The sequence below is a fragment of the Labeo rohita genome, chromosome 25 (genome assembly GCF_022985175.1).
Source record: "Labeo rohita strain BAU-BD-2019 chromosome 25, IGBB_LRoh.1.0, whole genome shotgun sequence".
NCBI classification, from domain to species: domain Eukaryota; kingdom Metazoa; phylum Chordata; class Actinopteri; order Cypriniformes; family Cyprinidae; genus Labeo; species Labeo rohita.
The window spans coordinates 30255888-30275659 of NC_066893.1; positions in this window are offsets into that span (position 1 = coordinate 30255888).

Below are 19772 nucleotides of genomic sequence, written 5' to 3' on the forward strand. Positions count from 1 at the left end.
ACAATGTTTTTACATTTCTTTGTGTTATGGTTAAGCAGCAAACCACATGTTGGACAAGCACGAACAGCTGGACATTGAATATTTTTTACAGATGGTAACGTAATAGTTGCACAATCTCTTAGTAAATCCAGGTCATTATTGCTGCAGCCTTCATTATCACATCTGTCAGAGCGAGGACGCTGACCTTTCCACTCTCTCAAACACTGCCAGCAGAACTCAAAGGTTCGTCCATTCTTTGCAGAGCAAATGGTGCATTGCACACTGAGATTAGACGGGTCTGATCTCTCGATGATCCAGTCACAACCAGGACACTGAAGATGGAAAGTGCACATAAACATTAGTTATCATTCATTAGCATGCATACTTGGAAATCTGTGAGTTAAATCTGCGAGTGAAATCTGCATATGAACATTTTCACAAGCAAATGAAAATGAAATAAATATCCATATATAAATGTTGTCATATTCAACTGTTATAGCTAGAGCTGCGAAGTGTCACGCTCATAGACAGTTTTGTTGTTTGTTTTCTTCATTTCTCATGTGCTCCGTGACCTAGTTCCTCTTGGTCTCCTCTTGATTATGTTAGTCAGTTTACCTGTGTCTAGTTAATTTACTCATTTGTCTCTAATTGGTCTGTCTATAAGTTCTAGTCTGTTTAGTAAGTCTTTGTCCAGTGTTAACGTAGGTATGTACATGTGCTAGCTGCCTTCCTTATGTGGATTACCTCTTTGAGGATTAATTAAAGACTGTTTTCCATTATACATCTTCTTTGTGCATTCATTATACACCGTACCTGTGACACAAGGTTTCTCAATGCATAAATCCTCATATGTACAGCTGGCAACTGTAAACTTCTGTAAACTGTAGACTTCTGTAAACTGGGTCCAGTCACGGACTGGCCATCGGGGGAACCAGGAGAATTCCCTGTGGCCTAGCAGCTGATTTGGCCCGCAGCCCATTGTTTTGTTTTGTTATTATTATTATTATTATATTATTATTATTATTTTAATTATACATAATTTCCTGCCGAATGTAGTGAAGCATTTATTTCCAAATTCACCATTTGATAATAAATCTTAAATAAATCATGAATTGGTTAGTCATGACTAGCAAATGCTAAGCGCATGTGCTGTTTTGATCAGACTAATCAATGTGAGAGATTTGAGAAAGATGTTGAAGCACCCAGGTAGAGCAGAGAAACAAAATACTGTTCAGGATTTCAAGTGCAGGTCAGTTTCATCTGTAAGAGAGAGGGGTTGGGAGGGAGCTAAGGCAGACAACAACAAAACTATAAATTACTATACTATAAATCCAATGACAATGGTAACCACAAATTAACTATGGTTTTGCTACACTAACCATAGTTTAACCATGGAATTTGTAGTAAAAGTAATTACAAATGATAATCCATTTTGCGAAAAAAAAAAAAACATGGTTACTGTCCCTTTACTATAATTATTTAATGGTTCATTTTTGTAAGGGAACAGTTTGACTTATGTTCAGTATTAGGATTTTTCCTAATTTTTTAGGACTGGTGTGATATGCTCAGATTTTCTGGTCCTAGTAGGCCTGCAAATCACGATTTGAAAGAGTGCGATTTTCAAATCGCAAAAGCTGTGATTATTTCGATGGACTATCAAATATGGTAACAAGCTGTCATGAATCTGGTCGGTGACCTGCGGTCCGCTCACCACCAGATGTCGCTCTCACCTTGTCATAACACTCAGACTGTTGCACTACTCCCCGGACTACATTCCCCGTCATTCAGTGCGCTGATTGGGCACCTGTGACCACCTGTAATCAGCGGCGCTATAAAAGCCCTGGTCTTTCCCCATGCAAGCCATGGAGTTGTTGTGTTTATCGCTGGGATTATTGTAGTTTCCTAGTTTCCTAGTTCCCTTGTTCCCGAGTTCCTAGTTCTCTGTGTTTAGTTCCCTCGCCTGGCCTTCTCATCTCGTCTCGCCGCCTGCCTACTGGACTCTAGCTCGTTTCTTGGATTATTCTCTCGTCTCGCCCCTTTACAGATTATGTTCGCCGCTGATCGACCTATGCCTGCCTCACGGACTACTCTTATGCATCGCTCCAACATATCTGTTTGTTATTGTTCTGACCCTGCCTGTATGACCATGTCTTTGCCTCATCGTATTAATAAAAGCTTGCAGATGGATCCGCTCGCCTCTCGCCTCTCACTCACCGTTACACAGCATATACGTAGTTTTTGACAGTTCGCTTCATGTGCAGATTACGTCTTCATGCGTATATTACGTTTGATGCAGAGTTTAAACAATAGGGGGCATTTTAACACTGCATGCACTGACTGAACGTGCAAATAAGGTTAACGCCATTTGGAAAAGATGAGCGAGAGCTGCGATTCATCAACATGCATGATTGCTGATTAAATTTAAGTACTGCATTCATGGGGTGTTAGAATGATCAGAAAACTTAATTCCTGAATGAGAAAACTCACGTGAACATCAGAAAGCTTTGATGATAAAAATCCAAGACATCTTTGTAGTTACTGTCCATTTTCACATTTCGAATTAAAAGCACAAATCGTCGGGAAATCCGAGAAGCATGTGAATGCAGCAAATATTGTTACACTTGCTCTGACTGCAGCAGGTGGTTTGCCGTTAGCTTAGCAAGCTACGTTAAACACATCTAACTTAAAATGCCAAAAACTAAACATTCTAAAGTGTTGCTATATTTCACAAGAAATTATTCAGACACTGCGACATGCAGCAAATGTTTTACAACATTTCTGTGTTAAGGGGGAAACATGTTAAACCTAATGAAACATTTGATGGTACATGGAATAAACTTGAAAGCAGAGGGATGCACCGTGTTTGACAGTTTGTGGATATCAGCTGGCACTATCAGGAGAGGTGACGTATTTTGCCAGAGAAGGCAAGGCAAATACGATCTAGGAAAACCCAACACATGGTGAAATTTTACTGTTTTTAGTTTTGACACCATATGAAAGCTGGGTTTAATTTTTTTTTCCATAGCTTGAATGTAACCAACGTTATGGCTATCTTAGGTTGGCTGATAGCGATGATTTTCAGAAATGGGATTTTGAGAAAAATGGCTTTAAAAAGTGAGACAGCTTTCACTTTACAGGTTTAACGAAAGCTGTCTGTCAAGTTAGGAGAGCTTAACTGCATAATTACACAAACAAACTAACTGTCACGGATCTGGTTGATGCTCCGCGTACCGCCCACCACAAGAGGTCACACTCTCCTTATTTTTCACACAGACTGTTACACTATCTCTTGGACTGCATCTCCCATCCTCCACTGCACTGGTTGCGTCACACGCAGGTGGCCAATCAGTGCCGCTATAAAAGCCCCGGACTTCCCATGCATGGCACGGATTGTTATAGTAGTAGTTTCCCTGTGTTTCCCAGTAGTTTCCTAGCGTTTCCCTGTGTTTCCCGGATCTCTCGCCTGTCTGACTCTCTCTCGGATTACCCTTCACGGACGTTGTTCGCCCCCGTTTGGACTTACGCCTGATTCTCGGACTCCGATTGTGCTTTGCCTACGACATCCCTATCTGCTATTGTGTTTGACCCTGCCCGTTCGACCATGTATCTGTCTCGTCCCTTTAATAAAAGCTTGCATGTGGATCCGCTCGTCTCTCGTCACTCACTCCTGGTAACAGAACAATCCGTCACAACAGGATCCAGCAGCTTCACCCCCGGACAGTCAGAGGATATGGACACCGACAGAATTCTCTTCAGGATTAAACAGAAATCACGCACACTGGAACAATACACCCGTGAGTTCATTTCAATCTCGAATCATTCCACTCTCCCGGACTGTATCATTATTGAGATATTTTGTGACGGCGTTAACCAGCCCCTCCATACGCAATTGAGACGCGAGGGTCCGCGCTCGTCTCTAGAGGCGTTTTTAAACTTTGCGTTTTTGTGTGTGGGATCGCCGTGCACTGTGGGAGTCGCGGAGAGGGAACGCGACAACGCGGTAATGGCGACCGCGCGTCCCACTCGCAAACTAGCGGTCTTGCCGGATCACGACGCCACAAACAAGTTTGCCGCCTGGATCGCTCGAGAAATGGCGGCCGTGTCGGAGCGCGCTCATGCTATGGCGGCGTCAGCAGAGCCCGCGCACAAGATGGTGGCGAGAACAGAGCTCCGTCACGTCACAGCCCACATACAAGAGCCATTTAAAGTTGCAGTTACACTTCCTGAGTCAAGCCAAGTTTCCGAGTCAGGCCAAGCTGCAGCTGTGTTTCCTGAGTCAAGTCAAGTTTCTGAGTCAAGCAAGAGTACAGCTGCTGTTCCTGTGCCAAGTCGAGCTGGAGCTGTGTTTCCTGCATCAAGTCAAGTCAGAGCTATTGCCCCTGTCTCAAGTCAGATTACAGCCATCTTTCCTGAGCCACCGCACAAGATGGCTGCCACGCCAGAGCCACTGCACAAGATGGCTGCCACGCCAGAGCCACTGCACAAGATGGCTGCCACGCCAGAGCCACTGCACAAGATGGCCACCCTTCCAGAACCCATTGCAAAGATGGCCACCACACCAGAGCCCGTCGCAAAGATGGCCGCTACATCTGCACTTAAAGTCAACTCTGTTTCGAGGTGGTTGGTGTCTAGCGTGGAAGACCCACCGCTGCTATCGGCTCGAGCAGCTGGTCTCCCTAAACTCACGTCAGCCAAGCCAGCACCCGCTAACGACACATCAGCCAAGCCAGAGCCTGCTCACGCCACGCCAGCCAAGCCACAGTCTGCTCACGCCATGCCAGCCAAGCCACAGCCTGCTCAGGCCACCTCAGCCAAGCCGCAGTCGGTGCACATAACGTCAGCCAAGCCACAGCCTTTTCACGTCATGTCTTCGGCTCCTGAGTCTGCACCCATCATGGCCACCATCACAGCTGCTGTTCCTGCACAGCCAAGTCACGTTGCAGCTGAGGTTCATGTGACAGGTCAAGCCGCAGCTGTTCCTTCAGAGACAAGTCAAGACACACCTATTCCAGCAAAGTCTAGTCAAGTTACAGCCATCCCTTCAAGGTCAAGTCAAGCCACAGCTGTTCCACTAAAGCCAAGTCAAGTCTCGCCCGAGCGCCCAGAGCCAAGTCAAGCTACAGCTGCTGCTCCAAGGTCCAAAGCTCTAAAGTCCAAAGCTTCCAAGTCCAGTCAAGCAACAGAGTCAAGTCAAGCCAAAGCTACTGTTCTCCATGAATCAAGCCAAGTTACAGCTGTTCTCCATGAGTCAAGCAAGGACACAGCTGTTCCCCATGAATCAAGCCAAGTCACAGCTGTGCCCTACGAGTCAAGCCTAGTCACAGCTGTTCCCCACGTGTCAGGCCAAGTCACAGCTGTACCCCATGAGTCAAGTCACGCTACAGCTGTTGTTCCTGAGTCAAGCCATGTTACAGTGGATTTCCATGAACCAAGCCCTGTTACAGCTGGTCGTCACAAACCGAGTCAGGTTACGGCTGATCTTCATGAGCCAAGTCAATTCATTACTGATCTTCACGAAGCAGGTCAAGTCACAGTTGGTCACCACGAACCAAGTCACATCCTGCCCAATGGCTCAGAGCCCCGTCACGCCTCGTCTGACCGCTCAGGGGCAAGTCACGCCTCGTCTGACCGCTCAGGGGCAAGCCACGCCTCGTCTGACCGCTCAGAGTCAAGCCACGCCTCGTCTGACCCTCCAAAGCCCCGTCACATCTCGTCTATCTGTCTAGAGCCTCACCATGTCTCGTTTGACCGCTCAGAGTCAAGCCACGTCCCGCCTGACGGCCCAGAGCCTCTCCATGTTTCATCAGACCTCCCAGTGCCTCGTCATGTCTCGTCTATTCGTCCAGAGCCAAGTCACGTCTCGTCTGACCTTCCAGAGCCGTGCCATGCCTCGTCTGATATCCCACGATCACGGCCTATCATGATAGCTGGTGTACTGGACCCACCACAACCTCCCACTGCTGCTCTTCCTTTAATGGCGGTTGCCATCTGGTGTGTGTGGGCTGCACACTGTACCCCTGAGTTCACGTCTGATCTCAAGTCTGCTCCAGAGGTCCCGTCTGACCACGAGACAGACCCAGAGGCCTCACCAGTGGGAGAAGCCGTGCCAATGCCTCCTGAGGTGTCAGCTTCGGCTGTGGATCCTCCCATGGAGGTGGCGTCCCTCTGCAGATTCTCCGCTTCTCCCCAAATTCTTTCTACCTCTTCTGTCTCTGCTGTTTCCAGGTCCCAGGCCATAATGCGGTTTCCTGCTCCGCCCCAGCTCCCGTCTGGTCACAAGCCTGCTCCAGAGCTCCCGCCTAGTCACAAGCCAGCTCCAGAGCTCTTGCCTGGTCACAAGCCTGTTCCAGAGTTCCCCTTGGTCGGAGAAGCTGCGCCAATGCCTCCAGAGGTGTCAGCAGTGGCTGTGAATCCTCTCTTGGAGGTGGCACCCCCCTACAAGCTCTTTACTTCTCTCCCTACTCTGTCTGTCTCCTCTGTCTCTGCTTTCCCCAGGTCCCAGACCGTAACGCGGCCTCCTGTTCCTCCCCGGAGGGCCGCTTCTGTTCCGCCCCGGAAGGCTGCTCTGCCTTCACCCCCTATTCTGTCTGCCTCCTCTATCCCTGCTTTCCCCAGGTCCCAGACCATGACGCGGCCTCCTGTTCTGCCCCGGAGGACTGCTCCGCCTCCAGTTCTGCCCTGGAAGAGTCCTGCTCCACCTCCTGCTCTGCCCCGGAGGACTGCTCCACCTTCAGTTCCGCCCTGGAGGAGTCCTGCTCCGCCTCCAGTTCCGCCCTGGAGGAGTCCTGCTCCGCCTCCTGCTCTGCCCCGGAGGACTGCTCCACCTCCAGTTCCGCCCTGGAGGAGTCCTGCTCCGCCTCCAGTTCCGCCCTGGAGGAGTCCTGCTCTGCCTCCTGCGCCGCCCCGGAGGACTGCTCTACCTCCAGCTCCGCCCTGGAGTACGCCTGTGCCTCATGCTCCGCCCCCGGCTCCGCCCTGTAGGGCCTTTGCCCAGCCGGTTCTGCCTCAGTCCCCTGGCCCCTCCCACCGCTCCCCTGGACTGTTTTTTCTGTTGTTGCTGTTGGAGCGTCTGGAAGCCGCTCCTTGGGGGGGGGCTATGTCACGGATCTGGTTGATGCTCCGCGTACCGCCCACCACAAGAGGTCACACTCTCCTTATTTTTCACACAGACTGTTACACTATCTCTTGGACTGCATCTCCCATCCTCCACTGCACTGGTTGCGTCACACGCAGGTGGCCAATCAGTGCCGCTATAAAAGCCCCGGACTTCCCATGCACGGCACGGATTGTTATAGTAGTAGTTTCCCTGTGTTTCCCAGTAGTTTCCTAGCGTTTCCCTGTGTTTCCCGGATCTCTCGCCTGTCTGACTCTCTCTCGGATTACCCTTCACGGACGTTGTTCACCCCCGTTTGGACTTACGCCTGATTCTCGGACTCCGATTGTGCTTTGCCTACGACATCCCTATCTGCTATTGTGTTTGCCCTGCCCGTTCGACCATGTATCTGTCTCGTCCCTTTAATAAAAGCTCGCATGTGGATCCGCTCGTCTCTCGTCACTCACTCCTGGTAACACTAACGATCAGTTAGGTGAACAGCTGCAGTACTTTAGACAGCATTGTTGTGCTCCGCCATCTCACAATATTAAATAAATAAATAAATGTCTTTGCTTGCCGTAGTTTACACAGGACTGGTGGAGAATATGAATTGATACACCTTTACTAAATATGTTACATGATTTATTTTGATAGGTTAACTGTTTTTGTGGTGTTAAGGGAAAGATTTTATATTTAATTTGTAATTTTATTTTATTTAAGATACTGTAGTTATTTTCTTAATTTGTCATGACAACTGACAGCTTTATTAAATAAAATGGCAACAATGTTTAAGAGGTTTTAAATAAAAGTAGCACAGTGTAGCATACTTTGTGATCATGCTTGGTCTTTCTTTGGTGCTGTTAAAACCACCACATCAAACCTGTAGCTCTTTTATGAAATAATAGTAAATTACATTTTAAATCGCAAATTGCAATTTTGATCAGAAAAATCGCAGTTCGATTTTTTCTCCAAATCGTGCAGCCCTAGGTTCTAGTGTTCTGGATGAGCTGCAGCTGTCTAATGGTCTTCTTGGGAAGACCGGTGAGGAGACCATTACAATAGTCCACTCTTCTTGTGATAAAGGCATGAAGTTTCTCCTGGAAACTTTTGACTGGAAACAAAACATCTAATTCTTGCAATGTTTTTGAGATGATAGTATGCTGATTTAGTTACTGCTTTGACATGACTACTGAAAGTAAGGTCTGTCTCCAGAATCACACCAAGGTTCTTGACTAGAATTTTTGTTGTTTGACCACTAGAGCTCAGGTATGCATTCACCTTTGTTCCATCTTCATCTTTGTTTCCAAGTGCAATGATTTCAGTTTTCACCTTGTTTAACTGAAGAAAGTTCAGGCACATTCAACTGTTAATTTTATCATTGCATTGGCAGGAGGAAGCCAATTGGCTGTAGTTATTTGGTGATAATGCTAGGTAAATCTGGGTATCACCAGCATAGCTGTGATAGGCAATTTGGTTCTTTCTCATTTTTTGACCTAGTGGGAGTATATACAGCCTAAACATGAGTGGTGCAAGAACTGAGCCTTGAGGGACTCCGCATGTCATGAACGTCCACTTAGACTTATGGTCTCCTATACTCACATAATAAACTCTAAGTATGACCACTGTATGAACCAATTGAGAGCCATCCCAGAAAGCCCAACCCAGTTTTCCAGTATCTCTAGAAGTAAGTTATGATTGCATGTCACAACTCGCACAGACCCTGTGCAAGATCAGGGAGGACGAGGAGCTGGTTTGCCAACTTAATGCTACTCACGACAACCCCTCCCTGGAGAATCCCCCTGAGGAAGGACCTTTTTTCTCAGGTGATGGGCACAGTCTGGACCAGTGACCCGATTTATGCAAGCTGCACGTCTGGCTTCTGAACGGGATGTGGTAGACCTCTCTAGCCATTTTCAGACAATGATAGATGCTATCACTCAAGCTAGAGCACCCTCTACAAGGCAGGCCTATGCTTTGAAGTGGGGTCTATTCGTTGACTGGCGTTCTTCTCACCAAGAGGACCCTCAGAAATGCTCTGTTGGTGTGGTGCTTTCCTTTCTGTAGGAAAAGTTGGAGCGGAGGCTGTCCCCCTCCACTTTGAAGGTGTTTGTCGCTGTTATTGTGGCTCACCATGACGCAGTGGATGGATCGTCCCTATGGAAGCATCACCTAATTGTCAGGTTCCTGAGAGGTGCAAGGAGACTAAATTCTCCTAGGTCGCACCTCATACACTGTTGGGATCTCTCTGTGGTCCTCTTGGGATTATGGAGGGACCCCTTAAAGATGCTTGATTCAATTTAGCTAAAATTTCTCTCTTTCAAGACTCCTGATCATTCTCACTTCCATCACAAGGGTGGGGGACCTGCAGACATTCTCTGTCAACAAATCATGCCTTGAGTTGGTCCGGCTGATTCTCATGTTATCTTGAGACCCCGGCCTGGTTATGTGCCCAAGAATTTCTCCACGTTCCTTCGGGATCAGGTGATGAGCCTGCAAGCCCTACTCTCGGAGAAGGCAGACCTAGCCCTTGCATTGCTGTGTCATGTTCTCGCCTTGCACAATTACGTGGAACGCACCCAGAGCTTCAGTTGCTCTGAGCAGCTCTTTGTCTGTTTTGGAGGAGAGCTGAAGGGGATGACTGTCTCCAAACAGAGGTTGGTTGGTGGATGCCATCACCTTGACGTACCAGTCCCAAAGTGACCCGTGCACCCTGGGAGTGAGAGCCTCTTTCTGGGGGTTGGCGCATGACGCATCTCTTGCAGATATTTGCAGAGCTGCAGGCTGAGCAACACCTGTGTCCTCCCGTATGTTGGGTAACATCAGGTAATTAGCGGGAGGCGGGCTCGGTGTTCAGCTTGCGCTGCCATTTCTAGTTGGATACGTGCACTTTATTCCCAGTTGTTTCCCACTGGTGAACTCTGGGTTTTCCGTTGCCCTGCAGTTGCAGATTTAGCAGAGAAGTCTGTTTCTGCATCTGATAGTGGGTTTATCATCTTCCTCTCCAGACCTGGCATTGATGTCTCAGTTTTCCTCATGGTTGATCTCCACTGTGTTTCCCTTATTTTCTTCATTTTTCCAAGTTTGTGCATGACCTTACATTCTGTCATTGTGCTCCGCCCCCCAAAGGTTGCTATGAAAACTCTGGCACCCCTGGTGGACCCACTTATCTGGCTTACAGGGCACTGGGAAGGTTATGAATCGAGATACATTTGTTCTGACACACTTGCCTGTTAGCATTTGCATCTTCAATTTATGTAACACAGTTTGGATTATGCCGTTTTCCATAGGGACCACTGACGTCAGTCGACATAACATCAAACGTGACTGACTGAAAGGGAACGTCTCAGTTACGTATGTAACGCTCGTTCCCTGAAGGAGGGAACAGAGATGTTACATCCCTCATTCCACAACCTTGAACTGCACTGAATGCCGGGATGCACCTCGGCTCCTCTTATATATCCTTATGTACGAGGAGTGACTTGACATGCAAATTTTGTGAATTCTCTGTGGCCTTTTCTTCTTAAGCTCAGAGGTGATTGAGCTCCTGAGTGAGACCTCTGATGTCAGTCAACATAACATCGCCATTCCCTCCTTCAGGGAATGAGGGTTACATATGCAACCAAGACATTTTGTTAAATCTTGAGTATTAACCCTCTGGGATCGAAAAACACGCAGGCGCAGTTTGTGGCAGTTTTTCTGATAACGGCAAAAAGAACTTCAATTACTCTGTCATTTATGATCGTACAGATAAGAACAATACATCCATCGAATCTGTAAGAAGTCTACTTTTATTTGTGTAAACTCATAATAACAACAACACTCTGTGGTTTTGCGAAATAAAGAAAACAAACAGGGTGGGCAGTCTGCTGCGTTGTTCTCTGTGATTGTCATTAAGAAATGCGTCACTAAAATGAACTAAAACTCAGCGAATACTCAATACAGAGACATGAGAGATATATCGAAAGCCTGTCATGTCTACTTTTAAATGAAGTAAGTCTTGTCTAAATATCATGTGTTAAAGTAATCTGTATGAAACCAACGCCATGTCCAGTCTTTCTCGTCAGACTTAATTACTACCTGACAGTCAGAATCTCATTGATGGGCCATTAGAGGAGGGCCTTTTGTCTCTCAGGTGTGAATCACTAAATATTCATGGCCGTTGTCACTCCCTCGCATATTCCCTTTCAATCACAAAACATGTCTTAGAAAATTTAAATCAATATATTGTTTTCTCTGAAGAAGTGAATGAGATTTTCACATCATCTTGTAGAAAAAACTCTAGACTAGCACATCCAGTTCTCAAAAGTCTTGTGAACTAATGTTCTGAATGTGTTTCATGGTCTTATTTCAGTGACTTAAAAATTTTAGTTTTTCACTAACCATGCAAAAACGTTGTTTTCTCAAAAAAACAAACATGTACATTAATGTTGCTTGCATATTATTGTAGCCCAGTTTGTGCTGATTACAATGTAATCAGACTTTGGCCATTATTATGTTTTTTAAATGCTGAAAAAAGCACAATTGTCAAAAACTCTCAAAACGTCTTCAGGGTCCCAAAACACCCTCAGACCCCAGAGGGTTAAAGTCATGTGAGAGACCGAGAGATATTAGGGCAAAATAAAGAGACTGAAAAGGAAAACTGAAGTGAAGGTGCAGTTCAGGAGAGAACTTTTAATTTGTTGTGTATGAACTGGGTTTGAGAATTGCACACTTGGTGTTTCTCAAGGATCTGGTGAGGGTGCATATGATTCACCCAAGGAAAGGCTGAGCAGAAGAACGTTAGGGGATGGTTTAAGTGTGTTTTATGCAAATGACTAACCTTGTGCACACGGCCACTTATTCAGAATACTCCAAATTTACTAACATTAGGATGAGGTTAAGAACAAATCCATGTGTTCACACAAGTTGTGAATCAGGGGGAAATCTGTCATGAGAAGTTTTAATGTGTGTATAAATACAAACAATTTATTCAGTTTATAATGAATAAGACCCATTAACGTTACAATACCATGATAAAAAGTTGTAGGAACTAAACTTACATTCTTGATGTCAACTGTTTTTCTAGTAGCATTGCTGGCAAGTCTTTCTTCAAAGTACTGTTGTTCTTCAGGTGTGAGTTTGGCTAATTTACGGACTTCAGTGTAAGACCAAAGATCATTACACAAAGGGCATCTCAACTCAGCTTTACCCTACAATTCATAATTTTGAGAAATTAAATTATTTGTATTTTTAAGATTCAATTTAATTTTTTAACAATGCCATCTCAACATAGACACCACAACAAAGTAGGTACAGTCTCAAAATACATAGACTACACTGGAGAGTTGTTAAAATTAATAAATGTGAAATTAACAATAAGAATGTGAAGAAATGGCACTGAAAATTTTAAAACTTGTGATGAAAAAGTAGATTACACTTACATCATCCAGCTGTATTTTGCAGTAGTCTGTCAGTGTCTGTGGTCCAGTAATGTGACCACAGGATAATCGTGTTCTAAAAGTGTCCAGATCATCATCACATGGATCTGATGGGGAAATTACATGTTAAACATTACAGAAAGTTAGCAAAATGTGTTTGCGTTCACAAAGCTGTTAGGGATCTGCAAGGAATGGGACCCAGATGCAAATGAGCAGACAAAGGTGATTTTATTAACAAGACGTAGACTACAACAGCAGGGAGAATGAGGAGTGAAACAGTCCAAACAGAGGGGCAGAGCAGACGACGACGACAATAATACGGGCAGGAGGGGTGACCACTGAAACCGTCAGAAATGGCAATAGACTTGAGCACATGAGAGGCAGCTCCAGAGGAAAGACTAGGCAGGAACCTGTAGCTTGATGTAGATCTCAGAAGCACCGGTCTTACTGCCAGGTAAAGGCTCACAGAACCAAAGACTAGATACTTGAGAGAGCTGCAGTCAGGTAGTAGGGGTCAGTGGCCAGGGAACTCTGAAAACAGGGCAGGACGAGACCAAACACGATAAACAAGACGAGACCCAAGACAACACAAACACAACAAAACAGACAAAATGCAAAACAAGCAAGAAACAAATGGCTAACAAAACTAAAGAAAAGGCAAGGAATATCCAAAACTAGCCAAATTAAAAGTAAAAGAGCTTAGATCCTAAGAAGGAACTGAAACAGCAGAAATAAAGTGATAAATAAAATACTAGATCAAAAGCAGAAAGTAAACTAGGTTAGGATGCACCAATATCAAAAAAACACTAAAGCAAGACACAAAAAGAGAACCAAATAGAAGGATACAAATTAGCAGGATAAGAGATCAAAAAGTCACTTAATCAGGATCAAAAGATTAACTTCAAGACCAAGGATCTGAAAACACCACAACGAACCCGCAGAGACACAAGGGAAAAGAACCCAATATATGGAGCAGCACACACGAGGACCAGGTGCAGACAATCAAGCAGACAAGGGTTAAACAAGGGGGCGTGACCAGGGGAAACAAGGAGGTGGGACAAGAGGAACACGTGGCAGACACAAACAGAGACAGAACCATGTGCTTAGACACAAAATAAACAGAGAAACATTGAACAAAGACAAGACAGTCAGGGCAGGATCCTGACAGTACCCTCCTCCCAATGGGCGCCTCCAGGCGTCCACACTGGGCAAAACGGTACAGGGAGGTACCAACTGGGGGGGCGGGCGGGGAACAAAACTTGAAACTCCAGGGTAGCCAGGAAACATAGGGGGCGGGACTGGGAGGGAGGAAAATAATTCCGGGGAATAGTTTGAGGTAGACCAGTGAGGTTCTGGCTTAGGGTATCCAAGAGGTCTAGCTAATAGGGAGGGTGGGATGGGGATCTTGTTGGTGGTCCTTCTGGAGACGTGGGCTTGTCTTACTGGAGGGGTCTTGGGACTAGCCTTCGTTGCCTCCGGGGCCAAATCTTGACTTGTGAAGGACCTTGGGACAAACTCAGGGGCCAAGGCTGCACAAGTAGAAAGGGGGCATCCTTGGGAAACCAGCTCAAGAGATGCTAGAACAGGCTCAGGTACCGATTTGGAAGCACTTTCCAGGGCTTCAGGGACAAACATCGGGCTTGACTCGGATGTTCCCTTCTGAGCTATAAAGACAGGTACTGGGCTTGACACTGATGGGCCCTCTTGGGCTGCAAGGACAGATACTGGGCTTGACACTGACATGTCCTTCTGGGCTGCAAGGACAGATACTGGGCTTGACACTGATGGGCCCTCTTGGGCTGCAAGGACAGATACTGGGCTTGACACTGATGTGTCCTTCTGGGCTGCAAGGACAGGCACTGGGCTTGACTTAGACGTGCCTTCCTGGGCTGCCCTGACGGACCCTGCAGACTCCTGGAACGGAGCAGACCCTGGAGGGTCCTGGGCTGGAACTGTGGCAGAGAAAACTGGCTGCTCTGGATTGGCCTGTGTGGTAATAATAGCGGGCTGCTCAGGGATGGCCTCAATGGCCATTGCAGGGGAATTCGGCTGCTCTGGGCAGGCATCCGTGACTGAGGCAGGAACGATTTCAGAGAACATGACTTGACTGACAGCATCCCCTTTTGTGGTCATGACATGACTGGTCGGCAGCATAGATAAGGGCTTCTTGGCCAGAGCAGGCAGATTAGGCCGCTCTGGAAGGAACTCTGGATTTGGAACCAGAGCAGGCTCCAAGGACATGACATGATTGCCTTTCTTGGACGTGACAAGATTAACAGGTGGTTTAGGTAAAGTTAAATGGACAGGCAGAGATTCCTTCACTAGGACAAAGACAACTGGTGAAGTGGGCAGCTTTGGGTGTGGTTCTACCAGATTACATACATCTGGGAACACTGGATATTGGACCATCAGAGTTGGTTCCTTCAGGACCACAGGACCCTGGGCCGCCTGACCTGGGTTCACCTGGGCAACTAGACTAGGGACCTTGAGACTCTGGTCCTCCAAGACCACTGGAGGTAGGGCTTCCTGACTTGAGTCCTCCTGGGACACTGGACTTGGAACCCCCTGAGAGGGAGTGTCAAACTTCACAACACGGGCCCTCCTTCGCTTTGGCTTCAGGGGGCACAGCAATGTATGATCGGCTGCTTCTGGGGTGACTGCAGCAGCCGTGGCTGCCTCCGAAGTGACTGTATCTAACTTAACCACCTTTGAAGATATAGCTGCTAATTTGGCCATTTCAGGGATGATGGACTCGGTCTTGATTGGCTCTGAAATAACTGTAGCAGGCTTAATTGGCTCTGAAATAACTATAGCAGGCTTGATTGACTCTGGACTGGCAGGAACTGACTCGACTGGCACTGGACTTGCAGGAGTAGACTCAACTGGCTCTGGAATGGCAGGAGCGGCCTCGACTGGCTCAGAGACAGATGCAGCATTCTGGGCTGCTCCTTTTCTTCTTGACCTACACTTCCTTGGGGTCAGAAGATGATCTGGAACTTGACTCAGCGAGGGTGAGAGAACAGGTTGGGCACTGCAGTCTGGCTCTGGAATGACTGGAGAAGACTGGACAGACTCAGGGATAACTGGAAAAGACTTAGGATCCTCTGCAGTGATCGTTTCTACACTGACTGCAGTTGACTCAGTGGACTTGGAAACAGATACAGCAGTCTTAGCCGCTCTCTTCCTCCTCAGTCTACGCTTTAATGTAGGAGACTGAAATGGGTCTTGAATCAGACTCGACGAGAGAGGGTGGGTGGCATGGTCTCTGCAGGCTGACTCTGGTGGTGTAAGGATCTGCCAGTCCTTGCGATGGTGCAAATACTTGGAAAAGGTCCAATAATCTAGGCCTCTTAGTTGCTCCATCTCCCATAGTGGTAGGGGGTCATCCAAGCAGAGATTAAATGCCTCTTTTAGAGTTGAGTCCGGGTACTCCAAACCCCTTGCCATGGTCCAGAAGAACTGGGCAAATGATCCCACCTCCCGGCCCTGCTGGCGGAGCGATGCCACTGCCTGTTGGAGTTCCAGTCTCCCCTTGGCGGTACTGGGAGGAACAATACGGATGCTCATTGCTGGGTCCCGTGTTGGCGGGTTCGTTCTGTTAGGGATCTGCAAGGAATGGGACCCAGATGCAAATGAGCAGACAAAGGTGATTTTATTAACAAGACGTAGACTACAACAGCAGGGAGAATGAGGAGTGAAACAGTCCAAACAGAGGGGCAGAGGCAGACGACAATAATACGGGCAGGAGGGGTGACCACTGAAACCGTCAGAAATGGCAATAGACTTGAGCACATGAGAGGCAGCTCCAGAGGAAAGACTAGGCAGGAACCTGTAGCTTGATGTAGATCTCAGAAGCACCGGTCTTACTGCCAGGTAAAGGCTCACAGAACCAAAGACTAGATACTTGAGAGAGCTGCAGTCAGGTAGTAGGGGTCAGTGGCCAGGGAACTCTGAAAACAGGGCAGGACGAGACCAAACACGATAAACAAGACGAGACCCAAGACAACACAAACACAACAAAACAGACAAAATGCAAAACAAGCAAGAAACAAATGGCTAACAAAACTAAAGAAAAGGCAAGGAATATCCAAAACTAGCCAAATTAAAAGTAAAAGAGCTTAGATCCTTAGAAGGAACTGAAACAGCAGAAATAAAGTGATAAATAAAATACTAGATCAAAAGCAGAAAGTAAACTAGGTTAGGATGCACCAATATCAAAAAAACACTAAAGCAAGACACAAAAAGAGAACCAAATAGAAGGATACAAATTAGCAGGATAAGAGATCAAAAAGTCACTTAATCAGGATCAAAAGATTAACTTCAAGACCAAGGATCTGAAAACACCACAACGAACCCGCAGAGACACAAGGGAAAAGAACCCAATATATGGAGCAGCACACACGAGGACCAGGTGCAGACAATCAAGCAGACAAGGGTTAAACAAGGGGGCGTGACCAGGGGAAACAAGGAGGTGGGACAAGAGGAACACGTGGCAGACACAAACAGAGACAGAACCATGTGCTTAGACACAAAATAAACAGAGAAACATTGAACAAAGACAAGACAGTCAGGGCAGGATCCTGACAAAAGCTGCATAAAATATGTTTTGGCCTTGGTTTTGGCAACCACTTTCTAAAATCTTTTAGAACATAGGCCCTTAATAAAAATTACACACACATTGTATTTCAGCGCTCTCAAGTCTCGCATTCCGGTGCGATGCGCATTTCAACCAGTTCAAAGGCCTAGCAAGTGGTGGAATTGCAGTGCGGCTGCCACTTTCTCTCATAGCGGACGTTGCCATAGTTACAATCGCTAAGGTCATATTTGTATTTACTAAAAACTAAAACATAAAAATTTGTGTTTGCACAACTGATGTTTTTGATGATTTGCAGCAGGATTTTGGGTACATGAGCCTCTGCGTTACCAGCAGTGTCGCCAAGTCTGCAGTTTTCCCATGGAATGGGGCTACTTTAACACTGTTGTCGCGGGTTGTTTATGTCTGCGGGTTGAATCGACCCCAATAACGCCATATTTAACTCCTGAAATGCAAATTTACCAGTGGAACCCTGACAAAAAATGTGTAGCTTATCCCCCTAGAATTGGTTGATTTGCTTAAATCAACCCTAGTTTTGAGTAGTAGTAGTAATTGCTAGTAGCAATTGGGCTGGTTTTGTTGTGAAAACCTGACATCCCTGGCCGGCAGTGAAATTGTTTGCGTTTTGGGGCTTATCGCATTGAAAATTAACTAGACACTAATGACTGCGCATCAGGTAGGGTACCCCCTTCATTCATGTATGTATGTATGTATTTCTTTATATTTTTTAGCATTTTGATTTTAGGAACCACTGCTGCGGGTAGGAGTGGGCATAAAAAAAAATAGAATGCAAAATATTTCTTGAACAACAAAATATGACTTGAAAACTCTGATTCCAACATGAGCAGCACGACTCAGAATAGACTGATCATGGGACGAGAGCAAGAAGAAATGACTGACAAGACCATGGATTTGCTGCTCAACAGATTATAAACTCATAGACATCTAAACTTGTAAGATGTGCTTCCTTTAAACAGAGTGCGCATGATCGCAAACTGATGGCGCAAGAATTATATACAATATTAGTAGGTTTGCATGTGCTGGCTGGAGAAAAACAGTGGAGCCAGGCCTGGGCAGGGTTAATCCTGCATTAGTACTCAATACTGATTAGTTTCAGACCAGAGGTCGCGTTGACCGAAAATGATCCGTCATTGATGGTAGGGATGTAACAATTGTTACAAGGAGTGAGGGACGAGAGGCGAGCGGATCCACATGCGAGCTTTTATTAATGGGACGAGACAGATACATGGTCGGACAGGCAGGGTCAAATCAACAGTAAACAGGAGTGTCAGAGGCGAGACGAGAGAATAGTCCTTAATGACGAGCGATAATCCAAAGGCAGGCAGCTAGACAGTCCAAACGAGATAACCAGGCGGGAAAAACAAAACACAGGGAACTAGGAACTACGAACTCGGAACAAGAAACTAGGAAGCGATAACAAAGGGAATACAACAATATAACAATCCGTGACTTGCATGGGGAAAGACCGGGGCTTTTATAGAGCCGCTGATTGGTCACCTGAGTTGACGCAATCAGCGTGAGGCCTGACAGGAGATGCAGTCCGGAGTGTGGTGCAACAGTCAGAGTGTGTAGGTAAGGTGAGAGTGACATCTGGTGGTGAGCGGACAGCGGGACACCGACGTTTATCTGTGGTGGTTTTCTAAGTTTTTTGAACATTCGTTTCTTATTTATTTGGTTCTACATTGTTTGCTGATTTTTACTTTGTGTAATTTCTTTCTTATTCTTTTCTAATTCGTTTTGCCCCAACCCCCTCACAGATATTAATTGCTATGCAGTGCTGATGTGGAGGTCCCTTTCAACAAGGAAACACTTTAAGTAAGTGTTTTATCTCATTTAAAATTTGTGTTTTATAATGTCATATGGATTTATAGTGATATTTATGTGCTGTGCTCTCCTTTTCTCAGAGAGATATTTTCTTTCAATCACAATGCGGAGCAGACGGGAAAGTTGGTTTTATCAAGGAGAATGCCAAAAGTAAGTGTTTTACTTCATTTACATTATGTGTAATATTACTGTATGATGATAATAATATGCTGTGTGCATCTAAATATTTCTCATAGATCTGAATTGCTGTGCAGTGCTGAGGTGGAAGTCGCTTTTAAAAGGAAAACACTAGAAGTAAATGTTTTATCTCATTTAAAATATGTATTTAAGTAAGTGTTTTACTTCATTTACATTATGTATTTCATAAGATAATAATACTTTATGACATTTATACATTCTGCATGACATCTGCTTGCTTTAATGGGTGCACACACTGAACATTCAAGTCTGGAGCGGAAGGAGTTACCATGGAATGTCGAGCAGCAAAACACGTCTCCCACTGTTGTTTTCACAAATTTCAGGTAAGTTTAGTCTCTAATATTACACAAATAGTACATGCATGTGTTCCTGACACTTTCTTTCATGTAAATGACACACTTCTGTTGAATATTTACTTTATAGAAATGGTTTATTGTCTTCAGAAAAAGTCTGTTAGCATCTGAACCATAATGCTAACTATAAGAGGTAAGTTAGGTTAACTATTGACTTGAGCTCTTGTTTATGAAAGTCTGGGCTTTTAATGTCATATTAATTAACGTTACTTGCTGTTTTGCTTATAAATGTTTTGCAGGCAATTTGTCATTGGATGAAAGGAAGTAAGCTAATTTATTTAACCTAGAAGTAT